This window comes from Mirounga leonina, unplaced genomic scaffold (assembly GCF_011800145.1).
Source record: "Mirounga leonina isolate KUSES-001 unplaced genomic scaffold, KU_Mleo_1.0 Mir_173, whole genome shotgun sequence".
Taxonomy (NCBI): Eukaryota; Metazoa; Chordata; class Mammalia; order Carnivora; family Phocidae; genus Mirounga; species Mirounga leonina.
In genome coordinates, this window is record NW_023270447.1 from 79,919,435 (window position 1) to 79,933,868 (window position 14,434).

The following is a 14,434-nucleotide window of genomic DNA, read 5'->3' on the forward strand; positions in this document are numbered from 1 at the left end:
TTCCTAAATACCCTTAACCTTTGCGACAACCATATGAGAATTACTGAATTATTATCCCTGTTTCACAGATTAAAGACTTAAAACCCAGAGTGTCAGTGTCTACATCTTGCACGTGCTTTTCTGTACATATTTCATAGTTTAAAAACAACCGAAGCCCCACATAACAATGCTATGGAGTCTAAGCAGCTGGAGGACAAAGACTCAGTGTGAAACTGGTGCCCAGGGCTAATCCCGTGCTGAGCTGTCTGCCCCAGGGTTACAGAGCTTTGTGGGTTACTCTGCAGACAGTCTGGTTTGAGTCCCAACTCTACTACTTGCTGGCTGCATGAACGAGTTCCTAATCTCAAGCTCTCTGAACCTTGGTTCTCACATCTATAAAAAGGGGAAATAATCACAATCACAGATTCGTGAGCATCAAACAAGAGTACCTGTAGAGACCCCTTAGCACAGTATTTTGGCACAGAAGACATGCCAATTACCCAAACGCTAACTGCTTTAGTTAGGCAAAAAGATGAATGTACTGGCTCATTTAACCAAGTAGTGGCAAAGGCAGTCTCCTGGTGGACCTTGGTAGGGATGATGCTGGGGCCGGGCCTTCTCCATTCAGACCGTTTCTCCCCATTTCTGCCTCCTTTTCTCTTTGCATTTGGATTTTTTTCTTTCTGACCAGCTTTTTCCAATAGCTTGGAAACTTGACCATCTCCTGCTGACGTCTTCCTCGCTTCACCTCCAGAAAGAGATAAAGTTTCTTCCTTGGGTAAATGATGACAAATCCCAAGGAAAGACTCTGATTGGTCCTCTTGGGTCACATGCCCTCCTCTGTGACCAGCAGGGCTGTGACTGGCAGCCCCAGTAGAATCTTGTGACGGGGAGGAGAAGGACCTGGAACATTCTGCTGTTTGCAGAAGAATGAGGGGCACTGAGCAGACGGACAGTAGTGGATGGCCCTGTAGAGAACCTAGTGTGTGCACCAATCCCCCACCCTGACCCCAGCCAATGAGAAGTGACCTTCCACCTTGATGGGAGTCCTCTTTGAGGGGCTGGCCTCCTCCCCACCCAATCTCTGTCCAGGTGGGTTCTCATGGTAATAATACCATATTTGTCTTTTGAGGGGAGGCTTTGTGTCTCAAACCTGCCAATCAAAGCATCACGTGCCCTGGCCACAGGGTCTGGTTCAAGGCTAAGCCAGTAACAGCTTTACCCAGGAATCTTGCTGGAGCTACCTGGAGGGAGTGTTTTCTCCACCAGAGCTGCTAAGCTGGTAGAATGTTTGGCTGGACTATCTGATGGCAGTCTTGCCACCCCCAAGGGAAAGATTTTTCTACTGGTAACGCCAACCCAGAGGAAAGCTGAGCCCAGCTTTCTCTCTAATAGAGAGAAGTTCCCAATCATATTATTTGAGTACCCGGATCTGGCATGCCTGAAACCTGATTTTCCTCTGGAGTTTTCAGTAGCTACGTAAGTCAATAAATACCCTTTCTTTGCTTCCACCATTTTGACTGGGTTGTTTCTCTTGTAACCTAAAGGAACCCTGACTCATTTGCACATGCTTGAGTTATAAGGTCACGTGCAGTGAAAGTTAAGGAGCTGATACAGAGCCAGGTGCGTATCAAAGGCAGGAAGCTGAACGCAAGTGACTAATGGAGCTGACACTCACAGAGAGGCAGACAAGAGGGAGGTCATGTGGCCTCTAGAGGCAGAGAGAGAAGCCTCCTGTCCTGACTTCCCCAGTCACCAGTCTTGGTGGGTCCTAGCTGTTTGCCATTCCTCTCCTGCCTGTCCACGAGACCCCCTGTCATATACTTTCACATCTCTCTTTAAGTCAGCTGGCTACCTAGAGAATTCTGACACCTCCTTCTCCCTTCCCCAGTGTAAGGCCTGTGCTCTTTGTTAAGTGGAAGAGTGTCTGGGGCAGGACAAGGCATATGTGAATTCCCACGGCAGACCTCAGGAAGGCTACGGGAACTGGCTGGGCTTTGAAGCCAGGATTTTATTTGAACAGCCAGGAAAAAACGGGCTGAACGAGAGCACTGCAGGCAGCAGGAAGCTGGTCAGTACACAGATAGTCAGGGGCCGAGAGCAGACCTGTCTGAGCCGGGGATTTGTCAGGGGGAGGAAGGCGGGCCTGATGGCGCGGAGTCCCATATGCCAGGTGGCAGAGGTCCACTCCTGGACAGGGAGGGCTTGGTGTGGGAACGCTCAGAGTTCCTAGTAGCCATAAGGCTCTGAAATGCCAACAGCAGACCCTTGCTGGCAGACCCCGGGGAGAAGGCTGTGGCCGTGAGCATGAGAAAGATGTGTGCCCTGGAGGTGAGCATGGTGTGGGGCAGGGGGACAGCGCACAAGGTGTCAGGAGTCCTGGGCTGTTGCTCCACCATGGACCCCGAACAAGCTCCCTCGGGCTTTCCCTTCTAGACCCTGGCCTCCAACTGCATCCATCCCTCTGGTTTCAAACAGTGCTAATAGTGATATCCGTCCATTCATTCATGCCCTCAATCATTAAGTATTTATTGAGCACCTACCATATACCATGCATTGAGTTAGGTCCTAGAGAGGCAGAGGTCAATAAGACTTAAGATCACTGAACTTGCACTGGGGCAGACATTGAGGGCTGCCTGCTCAACAGCCCTTCCACCTCCTGCCTTAAGAGGAACCTGATTTGGGGGCACCTGGGTGGCTCAGTCGGTTAAGCGACTGCCTTCGGCTTAGGTCATGTTCCCAGGGTCCTGGGATCGAGCCCCACATCTGGTTCCTTGCTCAGCAGGGAGCCTGCTTCTCCCTCTCCCTCTGCTGCTCCCCCTCCTTGTGCTCTCTGTCTCTGTCAAATAAATAAATAAAAATTCTTAATAAAAAAAAAAGGATCTTTAAAAAATAAATAAATAAATAAATAAATAAATAAATAAATAAATAAAAATTAAAAAAAAAAAGGAGAGAAACCTGATTTTTTCTGGGCAGCAAGGTGCCCAATCCACACTGGCAAGAGTAGTCTCTGCTCTGGGCCCCATCCTGCAGAGAGCCCCACTCTGACCCTCCTCCAGCCATGCCCATCCCCAGGGAGAGAGGAGTTCTACAAAACCAAGAGGATGTGCCTACCTAAGTCCACACTCTGTATACCTAGTACCCCAACATTCCCTGTCCAAGCAGCCCCAAGCCCACTTCCAGCCTGCAGGAGTGAGCCTCTTCCTTGACCCATTCTCCCAAGGGTGCAGCCAGTGCCCACATTCCTAGGTTTGAGGAGTGGCCAAGGAGGGGTTGTTTGTGGGAGGGGTAGACAGAGCTCCAATGTGTGGGCTGGAGTGTCCACACACCTATGTGTGAGACCTCACGTGGTATGGGATGGAACTGGGGATGGGAGAGAAGGAAGATGGGCAGCAAGCCAGGAGCCACGTCCTGGCATGGAACTCTGATAAGTTGAAGGATTCTAAAATCACACCTGATCTTCCACATGGTTCTCAAGGTGTATCTGCAGGACTTGTTTTATTTCTCACTTCATGTTCTTGTCCTGAGTGCCACAAATGTTAGGACTGGCTTGTTCCCACCTACAGGGATCTGAGCCAGTCAATGATCCTTGCCAGAGCCTTGCTTTCCCAGACTCCCTTGCAGCTAGGGATGGTCATGTGAGGCAGACATGTGATCCCAGCAAGGGGGCTTCTGAGAAATCATTTCCACCCTGACCATGGGGGAGAAGCCCATGAGCAAAGGCTCATGGGGAGAGTTCCCTTTTTCCTCTTTTCTCCTCTGCTTTTGAACATAACTGCTGAAGGATGTGTGCAGCTGAGAGAGCTCTCTTTGGACCACAGGACAGAGTGGTCCAACATGCTGAGGATGACATACAGTGGAAAGAGTATAGGTCCTTGCTGACATCACTGAGCTACTGGGCCAACTCTGGAACCACCTCCCTCTGGCTTTTATGTTCCATGAGTCCTCAGTGTCGTGATTTGGGCCACCATGCTGCTCGTGTCTGATATTCACAGCAGTGGCCGGCCATCCTAAGGGAAACATATGTTCTCAAGGCGAGTGAGAGAAACCAGTCTGGCTGGAAAACCACCCATCTGGCTGGTGACCATCATGCCAGCCCATGGTGAAGTCGACCCAGAGGAAATTGAGAATTTTTTTCCATGTCTGCATACCACTTTTACTATTATAGTTTTTTTTTAATAATCCCATTTTTCTTTGCTTAATGTTTTAAAAGGAAATAGATCACTGTCATACATTAAAAAAAACTATTTGCTTTATAAAAAGTATAAAAAAAAACTTAACAAGTGAAATCAAGGCTGAAAAAAAGACAACCCAAAAAACAGACTGTTGAATACAGAGAACAAACCAATGGTTGCCAGAGGGGAGGTGAATGGGGGATGGGTGGCAGAGATAAAGGGGATGAAGAGTACACGTATTGTAGGGAGCACTGAGTAATGTATAGAATTGCTGAATCCCCACACTGCACACTTGAAACTAATATAGTACTCTATGTTAATTACACTTCAATAAACAAAAAAGACTGAAAATAGAAAATAAATAACACTAAGTATGTGTGGTATCCTGGACCGGATTCTGGAATGGTAAAAGGACATTAGGAGAAAAACCAGCAAATCAAGTCCATACTTTCGTTAATAGTAATTTACCAATATTGGTGTCTTAGTCGTGACAAACGTAACATAATCATGTAAGATGCTAACACTGGGGAAACAGGGTAAAGGATACATGATTCTTAGGCAAGAATTCTGTACTACCTTTGTACCCTTTCTGTCGATCTGAGCTCATTCCAAAATAAAAAGTTTATTAGGGGTGCCTGGGTGGCTCAGTCATTAAGCGTCTGCCTTCGGCTCAGGTCATGATCCCAGGGTCCTGGGATCGAGCCCCGTATCGGGCTCCCTGCTTCTCCCTCTCCCACTCCCTCTGCTTGTGTTCCCTCTTTCACTGTGTCTCTCTCTGTCAAATAACTAAATAAAATCTTAAAAAAATAAAATTAAATTAAAATTAAAAATAAAAGGTTTATTAAATAAATAACAGAAGGATCAAATCATAACTCAGTATTTTGGAGAGCCAGAGGCTCTGAGCGGAGGTCTATTCCCCCTTTGTTAAGAAGGAAGATTAGCAAATGTTAGAGGACAGTGAATATTGCTCAGCCTTAGAAAAGAAGGAAATCGTCCAATTTGCGGCAACATGGATGCACCCGGAGGACATTGTCCTAAGTGAAATAAACCAGACACAGAAAGGCAAATAGTGCCTGATCTCACTCATGTGTGGAATATAAAATAGTCAAACTCATAGATGCAAAGAGCAGAATCGTGGTTGTCAGGGCCTGGGGGCAGGGGGGAAGGGAGAAATGAGGAGACGTTGATCAAAGGTCAAAGTTTTAGTTAAGCCAGATGAATGAGCTCTGGAGTCTAATGGACAGAATGGCGACCATAGGTAACAACACCATATTGGAGACTTGAAATTCCCTAAGAGGATAGGATCTTTTTTTTTTTTATTCAAAGATTTTATTTATTTGACAGAGAGAAACACAGCGAAAGAGGGAACACAAGCAGGGGGAGTGGGAGAGGGAGAAGCAGGCTTCCGGCCGAGCAGAGAGCCCGATGCTGGGCTCGATCCCAGGACGCTGGGATCATGACCTGAGCTGAAGGCAGACGCCCAATGACTGAACCACCCAGGCGCCCCAGGATTTTTTTTTTAATTTAAGTTCAATTAATTAACATATAATGTATTATTAGTTTCAGACGTAGAGTTCTTATATAATATCCAGTGCTCATCACATCATGTGTTCTCCTTACTGCCCATCTCCCAGTTGCCCCATTCCCCAACCCTTCCCCTCCAGCCACCCTCAGTTTGTTTCCTATGGTTAAGAGTCTGTTATGGTTTGTCTCCCTCTGATTTTGTCTTGTTTTATTTTTCTCTCCCTTCCCCTATGATCCTCTGTTTTGTTTCTTAAATTCTACATATGAGTGAGATATGAAAATTATCTCTCTGATTAACTTATTTTGCTTAGCATAATACCCCCGGTTCCATCCACATCATCACAAATGGCAAGATTTCATTTTTTTGATGGCTGAGTAGTATTCCATTGTATGTAGAGACCACGTCTTCTTTATTCGTCTGTCAAAGGACATCTGGGCTGTTTCCATAGTTTGGCTATTGTGGACATTGCTGCTATAAACATTGGGACCCTTTCGGATCCCTACATTTGTCACAAAGAAAAATGGTTTAAACAGGAGTTTAATTAATGGCCTTGATTAGTAGTTTATAAGAAACAAATAAAAATTGTACCATGTCACCTTCTACAACTCTCTATCTCAGCAGAATAAAATCCATAGACAAGGCCCTACAACAGAGGTTCCTGAAGCTAAGCACACATTAGAAATACCTGGTGAGCTGGTGAGCTTGAGAACAGTGCCTATGCCTGGCCAGACCCCAGACCAACAGAATCAGAATCTCTGGGGATGGGGCTCAAGTAGCATTGCCAGATAAAATATAGGACACCCAGTCACATTTGAATTTCAGATACACAATGAATAATTTTGCATTCATAAAATTCTAAACACCTACCAAGTGCCCAGTACAGTCCCTGGTGCTGGGCACACAGCAGGGGACAAGGCAGCCGAGACCCCTACACTAAGAGTTCAGTGGGGATGGCAGACAGTAAACTGCAAACAGGAAACATTCAATCACTGAAGACACAGATACCACCCTGAGTGGAGACCGAAACGGAAAGCTGGAAACAGACGCAGGAAAAGGGAGGTCTCGGGGTTAGAGTGCCAGGCAAGGGAACCTCAAACGCGAAGGCCCCGAGACTCGCCCAAACTTAGAGCAGTAGACAAACTAAAAGAAGAATCAGAGAGAGCATGGCTATCTCAATACTCCGGAAACTCCAAAGTGCTGTATATACATGCAGGAAGGTGTTTCTCTGGCTGGCACCCTTTACTTTTGAAGGTTTCCATCCAAGTCGCTTTCCGGCCCTCCACTCTGGGACCAAACCCCTGGCTAGCAGTGTGGCCCAGTGGAACCTGCAGGGCCCTCTCTGGCCCTGAGGTCCTGCTGCTTCCTGCAACGCAAACAGACCCACACGCCGCGTTTCGCGCCCGGGTTGGCCCGTCACTTCCCGATGCCGGCACCCCTGTCGCAGGGTGGCGGCGAGAAGAGCCGTATTGGGACACGCAGTACGTGAGGCCGGGCCCGGAAGCCCGGACCACGCGCCCGGGCGGTCTGCGCAGGCGGCGGGACGAGCCGGGGAGGAGGGGCGGGGCCGAGCGGGAGGGGCGGGGCGGCCGGGAGCTCGGGGCGGGGCAGGCTGCGGAATCGGCCGGGCGGGGCCGAGGGGGCGGGGCGAGCCCGCGGGCGGGGCCGAAGGGCGAGCCGGGCGGGAGGAGTCCGAGCCTTCGCCGCCGCCGCCGCCGCCGCCGCCAGGTAGGAAACACGGGTTCAAATGGGCCGCGGGCGAGGTTCGCCCACGCCGGGGCCGCTCCCCACCGCGGGCCTCACGAGGGTTGCTCCCGCAAGGCCCGGCCCGGCCCCGCGGGCCTTTGCCCCCCACCCCGCCCTCCGCCCCCCGTGGGCGCCAGGCCGCCCAAGGAGTGGCCGCACGCTGCTCCCGGCGCTGACTGCCAGGAGTCCAGGCTGCCTGGTTGTTGCTTGGTTGCTTTTAGAGCGGAAAGTGCCCTTAGGAATTACGTAGGGCGGCAGATGGGGAAACTGAGGCCGGGCGGAGTACCCAGGCATCTCCTGCCTTCCAGCTCGGGCTCTGAGCCCGCAAAGATCGCCCAGCACCTTCCTGGATAAGTGAGGACGCTGCTCTGGTCCGGGCAGAGAAAGGAACTTGCCCAAGGTTACACAGGGTCACTGGGCTTACCCTTGTCCCACGAGCCCCTCCACGGGCCAGTGAGGAAGGTCTCCCGGCACTCCTCACCCCCTTTCTCCTTGCCCTTACAGCCCTGTGAGCTCATAGCACACATTCAAACTGAGAATTCCAGTAGGGGACTGGGAATTCCTTCTGGGAAAAAGCCCAGGCCCTCAGTTACAGATGGGCCATGTTTCTCACTCTGCCACCTGTTGGTATAGCAGGAAAGAAGAACTGATACTAACTTTTGGGGGGACTATACAGTGAGGTAAACAGGCTCAGAGAGATGACTTCCCCAAGACAGCTCCCCTAGGAAGGAGAACATTTTCAGAACCTGGGTTACCTGACTCCAGAGGCTGACCCAGTGCCTGGCACAGGGACAAAGTAGGTTTTCACCGCATCCTTTCTCTGTTCTGCCCCGGAGAGCACAGCGGGCCTAGACTCTGGGTCTTGGCCTAGAGACCACTGCCTAACACAGAGTAGGAGTTAACATGTTACTTCTCTTTTCCCTGATTCAGTACTCATTTCACTGCCAAAAACATGAAACCCCTTTAAGTTTTAGGGGCATCCATTCATTTATTAGACACAGAGCACCTACTGTGTGCCAGTGTGTGAACTGTTTAGGCACTGAAAATACAGCATTGAACAAGAGAAGTGTTGCCCTTGGGGACTACACTAGGAAGAGTGGGACAAAACACTGCTCTCCATTCCGGGGGGGGGGGGGGGGGGGGGGGGGGGGGGGCTGGGCAGAGAGGACCAACCGCTGGAATCTTACCAACTGTGAAGTATGTGCAGAGGGCAGAGAGAGATTGAACCTCATAGTGTCAAACCCTCGTGGGCCTTGTTCGAGATGCCCAGCCAGCCTGAGCTTTCTCCCGACTCCCCAGAGATTTGGTGGGGAGGAGCTAGGTGGGTAGAGGGTGGTCCAAAGGAAACCCTAAACTAACGTCAGAGTCTGGAAACCTGGCACTGCCCCTTCCTAGCTGTGTGACCTTGGTTATGTCACATCACCTCTGTGGGCCTCTGTTTCACTTATCATTCAACAGGTGTCATAAAAGTGCATGGCATTGATTATATTGTGTCAGAATGCTTCTTAAAGCATTTGGATTCTCAATATATTTAAAAGATAGAGCTAATGGGGCGCCTGGGTGGCTCAGTTGGTTGAGCGTCCAACTCTTCCATTTCAACTCTGGTCATGATCTCAGTGTCATGGGATCGGGCCCTATGTTGGGTTCCTCGCTGAGTGTGGAGCTTGCTTGGGATTCTCTCTCTCACTCTCTTTCCCTCTCCCTTTGCCCCCCTCCCTGCTCACACATGCTCTCTCTCTCTCTCTCTCTCTAAAATAAATAAATAAATCTTTAAAAGGTAGAGCTAAACAGAATTTTCTTACAAATTGGATGTTGGGCATGAGAGAAAAAAGTCAAGAATGACTCCAAGTTTGGGGGTTGAGTATCCAGAAGAAAGAAGTTGGTATTTACTGAGTGGTAGCAATCTGGGAATACAGTAAGTTTTGGGAAGCAGCCAAGAAATTCATTTGGTTTTGTTATGTTTGGGACTTCCAAGTAAAGGAGTCTTGTAAGCAGATGTACACACAGTTCTAGAGTTCAAGAGGAAAGTTCTGAGCTAAAGTTATAAATGTGAATGTCAGCAGCCAATAGATGAAATTTAAAGCCATGGAAATTAGCAGGATAGAAAAGAGAAAAATTATGAGAACTGAGCCTTGAAGTACTCAAACATTTAGGGAAAGAGAAGATAACTAGGAACCTGCAAAGATGACTGAAAACAAGCCGGTGGTGAGAAAGAGGAAAACAGAAGGAGTGGTGTCTTGGAAGCTACTAAGCCAAATTTCAGAAGATTCTCCTCATATATCCTCCCTGTGGATAAGTACTCTTCCCATGAAGGCTTAAGGTTGATTATTCCCAAGAATTTAAGGAATTCAAATATATGTCTGTAAATTTAAAAATAGTAATTTTTAAAGTTGCATTACAGTAGCAGGATCATGAATAATATAATATTAATTTTATTTTAATTAAGTGTTTAATCATGTTTTCAATAAAATAAAGCTTCATGAAAAGAATTGGGAAAAAAAAAAAAAGAATGCTTCTTAAATGGTAAAGCATGGTCCAAAGTGTGGCCTCCAGCAGAGGCCCTGCCAAATCAGGAGTAAGCAAGGGTGGATTTTATTAGAGCATAGTTATTTAGAGGCTCCAGCGACCCTGTTGGTAACCTGTTACCACTCTCTGTAGAGAAATGTAAGAGGCAGAGGTGGAGGTGGCCGAGTTCCAGGCAAGGGGGCTGAGGCCCCCTGCCAGGGTCGAGAAATGGAATTTTTGCCACACAGCATTTCAGTTTCTACAGCGCTTGCTATCACGTGCGTGGTAGCAGACAGATGTGGGCTCAGGTCCTAGCTTAGTAGCCTCCTGAGTCATCTTGGACAAGCCACGTGACCTCTCTGTGCCTCAGTTTCCTCATGTGTAAAATACTGTCTCTAAGGTTGTTGTGAGGATGAAAGTAGCTGAGAACACAAAGGCCCTGTGTCTGGCGCTCTGGGAGCCTTTTTGCTTTTTCGACCAAAGGCCCAGGAGCAACTGGATGGGCACCGTTGACCGAGTAGGTTGCCACAGCTCAGCATGGAAAGCTCATGAAGGCTGGAGCCTAGAGAATTTCTCCTGAGCCTGAAACCATGTCTCCTTGCGCTGGTGCTCCAGACCGCAAAGGTGGAGCCAGCTACCTGGGCCCACACCTGTGAGACCTGAGACAGGTCGTGAGATTTATCACCGGGTCCTTTTTGGCCTGTGTGTTTTGTGAACACTGCTATACATTATAAACTGAGGCTGCAGATGAAATGGGGGCGGGGGGGGCTTGCTGCCTTGAATGTGTTCTAGTGGGCAGAAGGGGGCAGAAGGGGGGGCATCAGTCCATTTTCTACTTAGCCACCCTCCACTTGGGCAGTCAGACCAATTCAGCTGTACCACCCTCTGCTTAAAATTCTGCTGTGGCTTCCTGTTCATTTTAGGGCAAAGAACAAAACCCATGAATATGGGCCATAAGGCCCTGCACAGTCTGGCCTATTATACCTCCAGCTACATCTCAGATCACTTTATCAGTAGCCCTCTGTGCTTGAGGCATGCTGCCCCCTCCCTCCTCAGGGCCTTTGCACATGCTCTTCTAGACCACCGTTCCCCCCTTATCTCCCTTTTCCCAGGTTAACACCTCCTTATCCTTCAGATCTGAGCCCAACCCCAGGCCATGAGACAGCCCCAGGAGTGTGGGGGGTTTAGTTCCGGAGGGAGTTGCATACTCATTTGGGGGGTAATTTCTGCCTGTACCCTGTCCACCACCTCTAACGTAACCCTCCTGACTTTCAGGACTGGACTGAGTTTGCTGAGAGGTGCTGAGGGATGAAATCTACATTTAGGAGTACCTCGTGAGCAAATACGGAAACCTCACTTTATATAAAACTGTATTGTCCTTCTTCAAAAATGTAAGGCTGAGGGGTGCCTAGATGTCTCAGTTAGTTGAGCATCTGCCTTCGGCTCAGGTCATGATCTCAGGGTCCTGGGATCAAGCCCCACGTTGGGCTCACTGCTCGGCAGGGAGGCTGCTTCTCCTTCTCCCTCTGTTTGCCTCTCTGCCTACTTGTGCATGTGTTTGCACGCGCGCAAAATATATAAGGCTGAAGTCATTTCGCTGTTGTAGGGGTAGGTGTTCGCGCATTTGTTCCTTCATTCATTCATTCCGTACACAGGGAGTGAGCACCTACACTGCCAGGCACCGTTCCAGGGTACATCAAGGAAAGACACAAAAGCCACTGCCCTGGTGGAGCTTTCTCTAGACAGATCGCCCACAAACAAGTAAACCTGTAGCCTGCTGCGTGGGAAGGAAGTCATGCAGGGTCTGCTGGGAGGGAGGAGAGGCGGGTCTGCTCTTTCTGCTGGCCAGCTGGGGGAAGCACTGATGTCCTGAGCCTCGTCCACTCTCGCCCTGACCTTCCCGGGCTGGGAGACCGGCACTTAGGCAAGCAGCCTTTGGGGAGGGGGCTGCCCAGACGAAGCCTGGGGGCTTTAGAGGCAGCAGGCTCCAGGTCAGCTGAACAACTCCAGGGAGGCTCATGGCAGTCCTTGGGCCCCTTTGTAAAGTGGAGAAAATCTCGGGGTTTGAAGTCACACAGGCCTGCAGGCTGCATCGTGGCACTGCCAGCCAGGTGGCCGTCACCTCCACTGGCCTCAGTTTTCCCATCCGTAAAATGGGGACAGTGACAGTTTCTTCCTCGTGAGGTCATTGTGAGGCTGAAATGCGTTCCTGAGAGTAAGCCCGCAGGAGATCTTTGCTGATTTTGTTATGAAACTGTGCTTTTGAAAAACAATCCGTTTGGACATGAGGGCCCACCTAGAGGTCAGCAGGAGTTGAGGCCTGAGGTGGGAATCCCGGTATGGGCAGGAAGCAGCGGATGGTGTGGTTTGGCTGAGGCCTGGCTGGAAGAAGGGAACTGGAGGAAAATGACCCCGGAAGGCAGGTTAGGTCTGTCCCAGAGGTGCTTAGGGCAGGCTGAGAAGTGGGGTATTAGCCTATGCACAGATGGGAGTGAGTGAGATTCGTCTAACCTGGTGGCTTTCAGTTTGTGTTTGAGATCTCCTGGCCCTGCCCAGGACATCGACTAGACTAAAGAGAGCCATGCAGCATCAAAGTTGAGATGGCTGCCTCGGGGCTAAGACCCAGGTGTGTTCAAATCCCACATTACTTGCCCTGTGGCTTTGACCTTCATTTCTTTTTTTTTTTTTTTAAGATTTTATTTATTTATTTGACAGAGACAGAGACAGCGAGAGCAGGAACACAAGCAGGGGGAGTGGGAGAGGGAGAAGCAGGCTTCCCACAGAGTGGGAAGCCCGATGTGGGACTCGATCCCAGGACCCTGGGATCATGACCTGAGCCGAAGGCAGATGCTTAACGACTGAGCCACCCAGGCGCCCATTGACCTTCATTTCTTAGGGCCTCTGTGTCCCTCTTGTAAATTGGGGATAACAGCACCTACCCTGGAGGACTATTGGGAAGAAATGAAACAATGGGGGAAAGGGGAGGCCCGTGGCTAACATTTACCAAACATTCACTGTTATAATTTATAAAAATTTAATTGTGATAAAATAACATAAAATTTATTGGGGTGCCTGGCTGGCTCAGTCGGTGGAGCGTGCGACTTTTGATCTCCGGGTTGTGAGTTCGAGCCCCACCATGGGAGTGGAGATTACTTAAAAAATGAAATTAAAAAAAAAACAAAACATGAAATTTACCATCTTAACCATTTTTAAGTGTGCAGGTCAGTAGTGTTAAGCCTATTCACATCACTCTGCAACCAGAACTTTTCCACTTGCAAATCTGAAACTCTGTATCCATTCAACAACTGCCCGTTTCCCCCTCCCCCAGCTCCTGGCACCCACCATTCTGCTGTCTGTCTGTATAATTTTAGGGTACCTAGGGTACCTCCCGTGAGTGGAATCAGACGATATTTGTCTTTCCGTGACTGGCTTATTTCGCTTAGCACAGTGTCCTCAAAGTTCTTCCATGGTGTAATTCCCTTCCTTTTTTAAAAGCTGAATAATATTCCATTGTATGGATATATTGCTTTTTTGTTGTTGTTCATCCATTCATCCATTGATGGACGCTCGGGTTGATTCTACCTTTTAGCTATTGTGAATAATGCTGCTATGAATATGGGTGCACAAATATCTTTTTGAGACCCTGCTTTCATTTCTTTTGGAGGGATAATACCCCCAAAGTGGTCTTGCTGGATTATTTACTGCTATAATTTGAAGGTGAGGCATTGAGGGTCCCCATCGTATCTCCTTTTGCCCACCAGAGTAAGAGAAATCCCTGGGGCCCTGTGGGACAGTTTGAAAACCAGCAGATCAAGTAAACCATAACAAACTTTGCCATTCCCCCCCCACCTCCTTCCTCAGCACATGTGCCTCCCATTATGTTTTAGTTATTCCCAAGTAGAAACCACCATTCATTCATCAGATGTTTATAAGTGCCTACTGTGCTTGCATAAGGGCAGAAAGAAATAGACAATAAGCAATGGGTGTAAACAAGTAAATGATCCAGTATGTCGGACAGTGATTCGTGCTGGGGACCAAGCAGAGGAGCCAGGGAAAGGGGATTGGGATGAAAGGCAGGGGCAGGGTGGTCTCACTGATCTGTGAGATTTAAGCAGAGATAGGAAGGAGGTGAGGGAGCTGGCCATGTGGTTGTCTGCAGTAAGAGCATTCCGGGCAGAAGGAACAGACTATGCAAAGACCTTGAGGTGAGAGCATGCCTGATGGGCTCCAGGAGCAGCGAGGAGGGTGTGCAGCTAGAGGAGAGCGAGTGAAGGGGAGAGGGGGAGGAGGGTGGAGAGGCTAGGGGCCAGATTGCATATAGCGCAGGCACCACTGGAAGAACTGTGACTCTGGAAAGGGGGTTAATGGAGGTTTGGAGCCGAGAAGGACATGATGACTTCAGGTGGAGATGGAGCTCTCTGGCTGCAGCGTGGTGGACAGCTACTGGGGAGAACAGACAGAGCAGGAGTCCAGTGGGGAGGCTCCTGCCGGGATCCACCTGAGATGA

The 14,434-nt window shown here is 49.2% G+C and overlaps 1 protein-coding gene across 2 annotated transcripts in view; it reads left to right on the forward strand.

Annotated features, from left to right (window-relative positions):
• Positions 1-7,383: 7,383 nt before the first annotated feature.
• Positions 7,384-14,434, forward strand: part of TMCO4 (transmembrane and coiled-coil domains 4) — a 90,175-nt gene continuing 83,124 nt past the window's right edge. Inside the window, exon 1 of one of the 2 annotated variants that reach the window (XM_035019615.1) lies at positions 7,384-7,404. The gene's annotated coding sequence lies outside the window, so the exon portion shown is untranslated. The remainder of the gene's footprint in view (positions 7,405-14,434) is intronic. The other variant, XM_035019616.1, reaches the window with a different exon arrangement.